General features: G+C 38.8%; 1 long non-coding RNA gene across 1 annotated transcript in view; it reads right to left on the reverse strand.

The window, feature by feature from the left end:
• The window catches only part of LOC120433564, a 53,783-nt gene extending 41,037 nt beyond the window's left edge, over nt 1-12,746 (reverse strand). Inside the window, exons 1-3 of the long non-coding RNA XR_005608619.1 lie at nt 12,590-12,746; nt 11,986-12,115; nt 1,900-2,053 (exon numbers count right to left, since the gene is read on the reverse strand). This is a non-coding gene — a long non-coding RNA (uncharacterized LOC120433564). The remainder of the gene's footprint in view (nt 1-1,899; nt 2,054-11,985; nt 12,116-12,589) is intronic.
• Nucleotides 12,747-12,803: the final 57 nt, after the last annotated feature.

The raw sequence follows: 12,803 nt of genomic DNA on the forward strand, positions 1-12,803 counted from the left end.
CATGTTTATTTAGAACACTTAAGTTTTCAGGTATTTTGCATGCCTCATTATACTCCACTGGGGAAAAATATTACATTATTTTTTTATAATAAGAGAAACAATATTACTGTGTAATAAAAGCACAAAATGTCATAACATAACAAAAAAGTCATTTTGCATCATGAGCGGTCCTACTTCTACTTCAAGTGCTTTAAATGCACTACTCTTAACTTTATTCATAGAAATATTATAATAACTGGTCTTTTACTCATATCCTGATGAGGCGGCTGTGGCTCAAGAGGTAGAGCAGGTCAGCTACCTAATTCTCATTGAATCTCTGGCTGCTCCAGTCTGCATGCTAAAGTATGCTTGAGTAAGATAAACCTCAAGTGTGAATGTGCGTGATTGTTAGATCGAAAGCACTTACTTTAAAATACACTTTTGGGTTCTTTCTTTTAAGAATCCGAGCGCTACTTCCAAAACTATGCAACTATTGTGAAAGCCAGGAGTGCTGATAAGAACGTTTTGTTGTTATTCCCTGTGTGTGTCAGTTAAACATTGCTCTTTCAGCTCCTTACATTATCTTTAAACATTTAGAACTAATTATGTAGCACAACAGACAAACATCAACCACTGATTACAGTAAGTGTTATATTGTCTTTTCTGCTATATTCAGCCAGCATATCGGCACATTCCTAATATCGGATCACAAAGTATAATGTAGGTCCTGCAATTAGGGTACTTTTTTCCTGCTCCAGCAGAGAAATAGGCTTTAAAACTTCTAAAATAGTCTTTGAGTAAGTAGAAACATAAAAAGTTACTTGGTATTATTGATACATTTTTCAACCTTCTAACATCATGTCTTCATATGAACTGATGTGAATTAAAACATCAACAGCCAATTTATAACCTAAAGATAAAAATATTCATGTCAGCCCAAATTACTCTTCTTCCTAAACTTTATAAATAGTGAACTTACCTGCTATTACATTACCGGTGTAAGTTCTTTGTCACTGTGCTGACATTTCTACGTGGTACATTTTTAGGTTAAATTATACTCAACTCCCTAACACTGAGTGTAAGACTGTGTTTTCATATGTGTGTATGTGGGTGCAGGAGTGTGCACAACACACTGGTTTTCCCCCTTGTGAGGAAATGTAAAACTTCTTGGTGTGTTATTTTTCTCCCCACCGTTTGTTCTTTTGATCTGTGTGTACATTATCTCCAGCTCTTTGAATTTCAATTTCACTGTCATGTAAGCTCTTTTCATCACAGCCGACGGTTGCAGCTCTAATAATATTCAACTTTTAGGTCACAGTGGAATGCTAATTAGATTGCTATTTTAATTAATATGTCCCTGCAGGTTTCCATATCAAATCAGTTTGAACACTATATTGTGCACTTTGAGCCAATAAATTACAATGAATCCCCAAAATAACACCACTTCAAAAAAAGAGGAGGATTTTAAGGTGTACAGGAGCGGCGCTCGTTTGAACTGTGTTTACATAAATTGCTTATTGTTGCTTAATAAACTGCATAATATTAACCACATTGGGATGCGTTTGAAACTGTTTCAATAAGCCATGGTAGATGTGTCTATTTTCCACTAATAAATCCATACATGAACCTGCTCATGAGATAAAAGCCACAACTTAGCTGGTTATTTTCAAGGGCAGTATAGTGTTAAATGTGCACTGGGAGATAAGTGCAGCGGCTAGAGTAGTACAGACTGTGTGTGTGTGTGTGTGTGTGTGTGTCCGTGTGTGCTGGTGGTGGTGGCATTTAAGGGCTTAAAAGTGCTTCACTTTCCATCAGAGTGTCATTTGTCTGTCAGCATTTCTGTGTGTGTGCGTGTACATGTATCTGCTTCTGTGTGTGTGTGTGTGTGTGTGTGTGTGTGTGTGTGTGTGTGTGTGTCACCCTGGATTCTCAAATGGTTGTTCTGTCCTGCAGCTCAGGGTGTCCCATTCATCATGTTGAGAGGAAACGGAGAGGCCTGGGATATGAGCACTGCTTTATTCCTCTCATAATCAAAGGTCATATTGGAGTCCAGTTTTCAAATTGCTTTACCTCACTGAAAAGACACACACACGCACACAGAAACACATACAAATTAGTCGTCATGCCAAAATGATACCATGCCAAATATGTTCTGCATTTTCCAAAACAATCTGGTGTAACACCTGCACAGTGACCTCTAAGTATAATTTCATCTTTAATTCTCCATATGCATCATTCTAACTTTATTGTTATAACTCTGAACTGTTATGATTAAAGGTTTTCATCCAACAATGTGTACTTCAATTATGTTTTTACTAAATTCAAATTCTTTCTGAGGCACATGCTTGCTGTGCAGCCTCTTTAAGAACAGGAGACCCAGTGCTGCTTTTGCACACTAACCAAAATTTATATTCATGGATGAGGAGGGTGGAGGGGCTATTTGGATGTTTATTATACTTTAAAATGAAGTAATCCGCATTTCGCTGCCTGCGAGGTAATTAATGTGGGGAAATCTTGAATTAAAGATGTAAATCCTGACACTTTGGCAGGGGGGCCGGTAAGGGACAGTGGTCTCCAAGGTCTAGATTATTCTTAGCGTATACCAATTAACACCATGTATCTTCTTTTATGTTCACTTCAATTAAGAGCCTTTACAATTTTTAAGTTCTTTTCTTCTCAGTAGTTAGAGAATGTCAGAGAGACTGATCAAAGGCATTAGCTGCCGTCCGCGCACCATAGGTAATGCTGTTTTGCATAAAGAAATCTGCATATTGCTAAGAAGGTTTTCATTTCATTTTGCATGAATTACAGAACCAGGGATGCTGTAGTAGATGGAGATGGAGAGATATGACTGTACACCTTTACAAAAAAAACAGAGAAACCTTTCAACACAGAATTACCGAACTTTGTCAAATCTTGGAGGATTTTGACTTCAGCATCAAGGTGCCTCTATCGAGATGAAACAGACCAACACCAGTTGAATACATTACTTTTTTTGGTTTCCTGTTGTTGTTCCACCTCATTCGCGTTTTGCAGGACTTCTGTTAAAATCTGTCCCTCACTATTAAGAGTGTTAATAAGTTAAAGCGTGTGCACAGCAACGTTAACACCCAATAACTCCAGCTCCTGAGGTAATCACGCTCTGATTTATTTGGGTGATTTTGGTTCAATTGTTTTACAAGGTTCCGCCTGCTTTCACGATGACCATCTTTTTATAGGCCTGAAAATCAGGCTGTGTCCAATAGCTTTCCCCTCCATTGGGGATGCTTTTGTTTTCCCTGCTCTTTCATTCCTCTTTCCTTTGCATTACCTAGTTTTTACCCTCAAGACCAGTGTCTAATAATAAATCACATAACATATATAGCACTTTGAGACCTTTCTCATTTGGTTCAAATAGTTCAGTAGAACTTTGTGTTCCCGTAGATCTATTTACGTGTCCGTACGCGCGTGTGTAATCGTTGACCTGCGCACAGCTAGTGCTGAAACTCTGCAAACAGATGCAGGAAGAACAAACAAACAAATAACCTGTTTGCTTGTGATAATCACTGCTACTTAATTCCATTACACTGTCAGCTACCAATAAATCAATGAGCAAATGAACTGACCGGCTATGAGGAATAGCCATCTATTGCTCGTCTGTGTTATTCTATTGATGTTCCACCAACGGCCGTCCTGCAGATATTGAATGCTCTTTAAGCGAAGTGCTGACATCATAATAAAAGGCCACCATGAACTGGCCGGCTGTGTGGTTTGGGAGCTTCAGGCTAAAGAGACGGACGGCCTCTGAAGAAGGAAGAAAGGCAATCTTCAAAGTCAATACAACCAAGTGCTCTATGTGGTCCCATTTACTGCACATAATGAAACTACAAATAGCCTCTTATACAACGCAAACAAAGCACATACACAAATGGCGCTGCAGTCAGAATAATTATACGATAACTGGAATGATAAATTATGTGTTTGGTGGGTTTTTTGACATTAGCATTACCTCTGACTTGTTTTGAAATCTGTCAGCTTAGTTGAAGTCTTTCCTAAAAGACATTAAAAAGATCGAAATATGTGGAATATATATTAGAATTGACATTGCATAGAGTTTATTTTTAAATGCACTCAAATGCACTTTCACCTCCGTGTGTGCGAATCTGCAACTGACTTTTCTGATGACAGTGTATTTAATCCATTGCTCGTGACATCATAAAAAAATGAAGGGCTGGCAAATTCAAACATCAAAACATTAAGTTGGGCGCTGTGTCTGTGCAGCCCTGTGTTTTCATAACCCGAGTGTCTCAAAGCATTATTAACAAAAATCTTTTGCTCAGCCTTGCATTTCTAAGGCCAATAAAAAGCAGCATGAAGAGGCTGCACTGGTGCTGACACAGAGCATACACAGCACAGACAGCCATCTAGTGTTGGAAATGAGCACATGCAGGAATCAAGTAAGGAGGAAAGGCACTTTACTGTATCCTATACGCTATGTTTACACCTCCATTTAGTTTTAAGGGCCACAAATGATGGATATTTTAGTTAGAGCAGACAAAGGGAAAAATATTTCAATGAACTAACAAAGACTGGATTAAGCGCTGAGTTATTTGTTGTGTGTGTCGTCATTACACCCACAAATTGGAAGAAAAACTCTTATGTGCTTTTGTACTATGCAACCAGGAACGGGAGCTACGCTAATGGTCAGAACTCGTCTTTTCAACCCACACAGAACACAGCGCACCCTGGTTTAGCCTAATAGCTAGCCTACTGCAAGAGCTTAACCTCTCCCATGGATAGAACTGAAATAACAAGGCATCAGCTCTTAGAGACTGTGTCCACCTCTTTCGCGAGAAACCTTTCCTTACCGTTACCTTTTACCTCACCTTTGAATTACAGCAGCACGAAATGGGAATTTGTTAATGTATGCAACCCAAATAAACAAAGATTATAAACAAATGTGTTGCATATTGCTATTGTGTGCATACAGGGAGCATGAATATGGATTTGCTGAGCTTTCAAACAAAGACACAAAGGGAGGCCCAACCTGTTGTCGGCTCAGCCCCTTTTTTTTCCCCTGCTGTGAAATCCCTGCTCCCTTAATAATCACACATCATTATGACAATAGATGTTAGGCAAAACACATAAGCCGCACAAGGAGGCAGAAGCAGACAAACGCACATAAATACTGTACCACACTAAACAGATCGTCACAGACTCCTTCAGCCTTATTCACTTCTTGAATAAAGACTGAAGGAGATATGTTTATTCGCTCACTCTTCTGGCTGTTGTAAAGGTCTTGGCCCCTGCAGTCATGCGCACGCAGGTCTGCTCCTGCAGACTTATCATCTAATTGCTTTTCATTGATCCTGTCTGATCAGGTGCCTAATGTTCATCCTTTTCCCGGCGCACTCTCCCGAGCACTTCTGCCAGTCCTAATCTGAGAAGTGTGCATCCTTTTCAATGCTTATAAAACACCCAGGCACAAAAAAACAGCGAGACAACAGAGGATTGTTTTTCATACTGTTGTACCGAATACATCTACAAAGGACTTGTGTGTGTTTATGTGCTGGCAGTACGCGTGCTTTTCTGAAAAGGGATATCTCCTGGCTTTTTGTCAGTTCCCATGCACAGCAGATGAGGACATTTGTGTTCATTTTGCTCTTTTAATTATTGTCAATGTGGATGGGCAGCAAAGTAGAGAGACTCCATTACCTAAAGACAGGCAAAGAAGTCAGTGTGCCTTGGACAAGAGAGAATACAATAACGAGTCTGTTTATTTTGGATTAGAGACAAAGAGGCTCATCCTGTAAGGTGAACCAGATCAAGGATTTGGGATAGAAACTCCAAGCTCCTCCTAAAGATTAAATGATGTCAGCATCAGAAGCGAAGGCCAACGTGTGTTGGCAGGCGCTGAGCTGGACTTCTGAGGGATATTACGGTGTGTATGACTATTAATGGACAACAGCAAACGCTGAATACGTTTTTTTCTGCTTTTTTTTTGTAATAATCCGAACCTGGACCGCAGCCACGAGCCCACTAAAACACACATGCACCGAATTCATCCGTCTTAGAGGAGATGTATCGCAGCTTTGGTTTAATATGCAGGCCAGTTCTTGGTGGTATCAGATCAATCGAGAGTTTTAAGTTAGACACAGCCAGTGAGGCAGACAAAAGAGACCATCTTTGGCGCACACTAAGAGAACACTTTTCTTCCCCTTAACATCACAGTTATTGCTTTTTCTGAAGGAGGCATTGAGTAAGACTCAACTGTCTTGTGATGCCCATTAAAAATATTAACTTTAAAGGTGGAGAGTTTTTTTCCCCTGCAGATTGTAGGTTTGGGTTACTTTGAAAGTAATGGCCTAATTACAGTAACTTAATGTATTGTTATACTCGCATGTCTCTGAAAAGATCTGAAATGATAACCTTGACTGCTTAGAGAAACGAAATCTGCTGTTAATACTTGCCATTTTTCCAAGAATAACCGAATGTGATTTAATGATACAAAACAGCAGGACATTTCACCCACTTGGCTCAAATTTTGCTTATATTTTCCATCTTCTTGGTCTTTTTTTGATGTAAGGGGACAGGACACAACATTTCAGTGTGATTTATCATTAAAAAAAATCAACTAAGCACCCTTACTCTACTGCATGGCCCAAAAACAGCCCACCTACATTCTAGTTTACCATGAAGCAAGATTCAAGACACTCTGATCTATTTACCTCACTTTGTGTGCACCCTAACTGTGCCATATATATATATATAATGTAAGGAGGCAATCATCTCTTCTGTTACAGACCCCCTTTGAGCCTTTCCCTGCCTTCTCCCGTGCATTATTCAGTCTTTTCCTGAAGTAACAGCCGCCCTCTACACGCAGACAAGTCGACCACTAACACACCACACTAATGTGATGTAAAAATGAATGATGAAATTCAAGCAGGCCAAATGAAAGAGAAACCTATGTGTGTTTGCCTGTGTATATGTGTGTGCCCGTGCATGAGCAAATGCTGGCTCTGGTATAAGCCTATGTGTGCGTGTGTGTGTTCAAAGGTGAGGCCTTGGGTGATGGAGAATAGGATTCTCTTACCTCCTATAAGTACAGAGGAGGATAAAAGCCAGATGTAATGACCTTGGTATAATGAAGGCCTTGCTGATTTCCATGATTTTCTTGCTTTCATGCCACGAATTTGCTTGTTCCATAGGAGGGGCAAGAAGGGAAAAGACGGAGCTCTGTCTGGCCAAACATTAGCGACCAACAACATCAGCCCAGAATCGAACACAAACTCTCGTTCCCATGTTCAAGCCATTATTGAAACGATTATTATCTCGAAGCAAATTAATAGATGAAACACATTTTTCTTAATGGGCTGGTGTTTTATTTTTTTTTGTTTTTTCTAGGTGACCAATTTACTTGCAATTTTCTTAATTTGTGAAGTTATTTAGAAAGTGATGTAATGCTTGCTTCTTTTTATCTTGAAAGCAAAGGCAGCATGTTGTCTAGGGCTGCTCAGTGCAGCTAATATGGCACAACGAAATGAAAGGCTTCAAAAGAGCTTTTCCACTTGGAGCTGATGTAGTGCTGTGGCCGACCTCCAAATATGATTAGACTGCAGTAAACACAACAATAGCAAACAATAAACAACTGGTAATTGGTGTGATCCTCTGTTCCAACAAAATCTTCCTTGATTTGCTATGAATTATGAGCATTAATGTGTCTGCTCACCATGCCCCTCTGAGGATATCAAAAAGCTCCCGCTCCGTCTTGATGGGCCTGTCTCATTAAAGGAGAAATGGAGGCCAATGTGAGAAACTGATGTACGGTGCATTCAGCAGAATAACTGGCATGAACTCACCTCTGATTCATGCTGTCTGTGTGCCTCATATAAGATCATTACACTTGAGTGAATTGTTTGTGTATGTATCTGTGTCTGCTTAGAAAGCAAGTGAGAGGAGTACAGCCCTGACACATCCCAAGTGAAGTGCACCCTCTACAGGCAACTGTTACACATTTTACATCCTTGTATAGCATCTGCAGAACTAGACTGAAGAAAATGTGCAGATTTTGCAAAGTATTTCACTGCAAGCTCACCTGAGAAACAACATACAGTATACCGAGTTGCATTTACACACTATATATGACTCCATTAAATATATATATCTATATATCTGTCGACTCTCTTTGGTATGCTCAAAACCAGGTTTTCCTTCTTAAGCTTTCCAACTCCATACATGCACCTCTTTCATTAATATGTGATGAGAGAGAAAATCTCCAAAGACCCCAATAGGCAGATGCATTGTTTCTCTTTTAAAGTCATCTCAGATGGAAGGAGTGAACTTCAGAGCCTCAGTGAAGTGTCTAATGAAAGAAGTCTCCTCCTCCGCGGCTCCATTTCGCACAGCATATTAGGAATCTAAATGTTGACTGAAGACAGTTTGATTCTGTGTCTGTGATTTTCTTAAGGAATAAAAACAGCGTTGCGTGTTTACAGTGTAGCCATGAAAGAGCTACGAGAAGGCTCATCACTACCCGATGCCATTTTGGGAGGCGGAACGTGAGGTTCATACCACAGTTCATTTGAAAGCCATATCAAACAGAGGATTGTTTAAGACCAAGATCAAAGCCATTTCTGCTCAAAAAATATCACTAGACTATAGAAACATTCTTGTAAAATTCCTGCTTTATGCTAACAATTATTTCAGCAGTGTCTGGAAATAAAACAAACACAATGGGCAGAGGCAAATAAAAATGACATTTCAGGACTGTAGTGGTAACTCGTGTACCTTGTTTTGTATTACATGCCACAGGAATGTGAGAGTTTAAATCACCCTGTCAGCCAGAGTTTCATCACTTGCTGTGCAACAACAACAGCAAAAGAATAAAAATCCTTAAAAATAATCTAATAAAGGCTAGTGAGGATGGGAGCAACTTTCTGATTATATTAATGCACTTCAGTATAGAAACTTTGTGCTTAAAATATTTCCAGCTAAGTGGGTTCCTGAGTCATTCCTGCATTTAAACAGTTGCAACAACAGGCACTGTGTTTAATTAATGATTAACCTCCTAAGACCCGAACTCTTTCATGGCATGCATTTTCAGTTTCTCTTTGCTATTTGGGCTGATTGGGACCTGATAAATGTAAAACCAAACAATTACCTGTTTTTTTTGTTGTTGTTGTTGTTGTTTTACCTGATTTTTGTTTCTGAGAAAAATTTGATCCACATATGAGGGCATTCATTTTAAATTTCGATAGAACAGTGGCAGCATAGCATCCTCGTAAGTGGATATCAGGCCCTTGTAGAGCAAAATTTAGAATTGTGGTCTAGACAGCCCAAAATGTGATGTCCACATATGTGGACGCCAGGTTCTAGGAGGTTAAACATGTCAATACTACTCCTACACTAAATGATTTTCATTCATTATAGTCCACCTTATAATTTATATATACAATTATTTGGACTTTTAATAAGACCTCTAACATTAAAAAATGTAAATCTACTCTTCTACAGTGTTAAAAGTCCCATTGACAGGCATAGAGGCTGAAATGTGTTTTCCCAGTGCTAACACTGGCTCTTGGTTCAGTAGGATTGTATTTTTTTAACTAAAGCAAGTACACTCATGTTTTATACGGAGCACAGATAAAAGAACGAGATGCCTGGAGAAGATAAAACCATATATGTTGCTCTAAATGTGGAGTTATTGAAAAGAAGCAGCGTCTGTATCAGCATTACTTTTTACGCATCTACTGCTTACTTTTACTCCTGGTACTCCAAGCTTAAAATCATTTCTTATGCAGTTTGCTGTTTTCTGCAGCACACATTTGACAATGTATGTTGAAGCAAAGTCTGCTCGTGTGTCGCTGAGGAGGAGAACAGTGCCACGATGAGTTATTTTAATAGTTAAAACAACATACGCATAAATTGCAGCTGAACAAATAGTTTAACAACATAATGAAATACAATTTTTAAGAAAGCACTTTCTACTAGTTTCTGTTGTGTTTGCAAAATGATTGGGGAATAATATCACCGTAACTTAACAGTAACTGCATATTATTTACATTTCACAATCAAAATCTTTTCAACTCGCTGTTGTCATGTACTTATTTAGTTGTTATATATTCAAAGTCATAAAACAGAAAAGAAAATATTAAATTGCTATTCCACATATCTTCTGGGAAATCGGTTAAAACTATTTGGGTCATTTTGTCAAATTTCAAGCAGATGGAGAAGTCATTTGTTTGTCTGATTGGGCCTTGTTCTTATCTCTGCCTTGTACAAAAATGTACCAAATGAGCTGGTTTAAAACAAATGTGCAACAGAGGTTAAGACCACTTAGAAGCAATTGAGACAAAGGTGGCAACGTTGCTCACAAATTTGTCACTGTCTTGACTTTGCGTTGTAAACGTCCCTACTGAATGAAAGCCAAAGTCAAAGGTGAAGATGTTTGGATTGGTATCAGATCCTGTAAGATGTTCAAGAACAACTAGCTTGAGAGAACTATCAGATTTTCTTTGAGTGTAAGTAAAAGCACTGTAGACCATCCGTCTACAGTATGTTTTAAAGCCATTTTTACACTTTTACACAACAAAAGTTATCCGTACATTACTTATTAAAGACTGCTCTCCTTCTATGTAAGTAATTTATGTGAAACTTCAGCCACAAAAAAATCTCACATCGCAATCTGGATCTTTTAAATGAAGAGAAAAGAGTAGCTAAACTTACCAATGTCAAACAAACTTAAACCTTAAAATAACCATGGCCCATTGCCTTTTCTAGCATGTGAGTACGGTATGGTCCAAATATTTCTCTACAGCACATAACCACAACACAACACTTTTAACTTTATTCACTCCCCTTATTAGAGCAGATTGCTTATCGTCTACTTCACAGAGCGCCCATATAGCATAGCTGACAGCAGTAAGGGCGAGCTGCACACATAAACCCCTCACTAACACTTTCCTACGCTAACCAGCTGTCCCCCTGTGGTTTCAGACTCGGCCAAACCTTTGAAATGTCCTTCAAGGCGTGAAAAAACAACATGCACACTGCTTTGGGTAAAATCCTATTTGTACACTATAATTACACTTTGAAAAGTTGCAAAGTCTAAAGTTTCAAGACCTTCACTTTTTCTCTTCTCATTTCGGATATTGATTGGGCTCTAAAACACATGTAAGGCTCGCTGCTCTACAGAACAAAGAGGTTTCTCATTACGTGCCGCGCCTCAGACAACTTTGGATGTTTCAGATTTGATTTACTCGCGTTATCAAGGGAAGCAATCAGAGGAATTCAGTCGATATTTTTCACAACTGCGGAACCGCCGTTAATGCCCTCTTAACAACAAAGCTACAGGCACTTTGAATGTTCTTATTAACGAGATAGAGGTTTGGAGTGATAGGTGTCCCCAATGTCTTTCATGCCAAAAAGAAAGAGAAACATCAGTAAAGCCCGTCAGCATACTACTGCGGTATGGGCTCCATCAAAAAGTAACTTTTTAAAAATTCAAAATCACCTTCGAAAATACATCCGTCATGTCAGAAGTCATAAAGCTCCAATAAAGTAAATTAAAGTCATTAGAAACAAATAATTACACACAGTGCAAATGCCAAAAAACTGGTGTTTAGAAAAAATGTTTACAGGCATAATCAGTCAATGCCAAAAGAGAAAGATTAGTCCAGACAAAATTTGTTCTGTTGGCTGCATAATAAACATAATTACCCAGCAACATTGTATTCACAGAAACAAACAATAACCAACATGTTAGTTTTGGCTGCAGTGCTTGTGTAAATGAGAAGAATTCCACGTGAAATTGGTGTGCCATTAGTACCGACCCTGTGATCATGAAATCAGTTTTACTAATGTAGACAAGACTCAAGTACAAAAACACCAAACCATTAAATCAGTGGTTGAAGCCTGGGTCTTAGGTCTGTTATAAAGCATGCCTTTCTGATGAAAAAACATAATAATACTCCACTGTGTTTTCTTTTATTGCAGGTGTCATATATGGTATCAATAATCTAAAATGACCTTTTCCTGTGTTGCTTGTTTTCTATGCTTGGGGATGCAATGAGGGAGCCACGATGTCTGGGGCCACTCCCCCGCACATTAATCAATAAGTATGTCCAGCTCCATATACAGCAGGTGCTCAGTCCAGCTGCTTTGAGAAGACAGAGTGGAATTGGACACATATGCATCATTGTTATTCATGCACAGAGTCAGAATCAGGTTTGTACGATGCTGAACTGGATAGACAGGACTAGTTTCATGGAAATGAGTAGTGCACTGATGAACAGCTCTCGCCGGACATCATACAAACCGACCATACATTATCAAAGGGAATGCAGATGTACAGGTTAAATGAGAAAAAGACTGAATGAACGCCTGTATTAAATTAGTGTCTCAAGATGCACACGGCAATAATAGCAATCTCATACAATTTACACTAATCCACAATATATCGTAAACTTATTATATATTATATTACATGTTTATATATTTTTTACAACTATAATACTTAACAGTCATAAAAATGAATTTATTAAACTTAGGAGATGAAATCATTGGACAACAGGTACGTTATTAAGTCCAAGTCGACGGGCTACGTTTAAAACTGTATAATGTTTATACTTACTGAGACAGACTTGGCAGTAAGGCTTTTGTAGTTACTTATAACTGAGAATACTGCAGTGTTACAATAGGCTTATGTTATTAAGCTAACGGTGGAAAAAGAACCATTAAATGAGAAATACGTCCGCACTTTTAATTTTAACAGGTGTGCGTCAGCACAAGCGCTTACTGATCCCGCGGGAGAAACCGCTGCCACAGCGTGGACGATCTCGCGATAA

Source organism: Oreochromis aureus, linkage group 16, assembly GCF_013358895.1.
Source record: "Oreochromis aureus strain Israel breed Guangdong linkage group 16, ZZ_aureus, whole genome shotgun sequence".
Classification (NCBI taxonomy): Eukaryota; Metazoa; Chordata; class Actinopteri; order Cichliformes; family Cichlidae; genus Oreochromis; species Oreochromis aureus.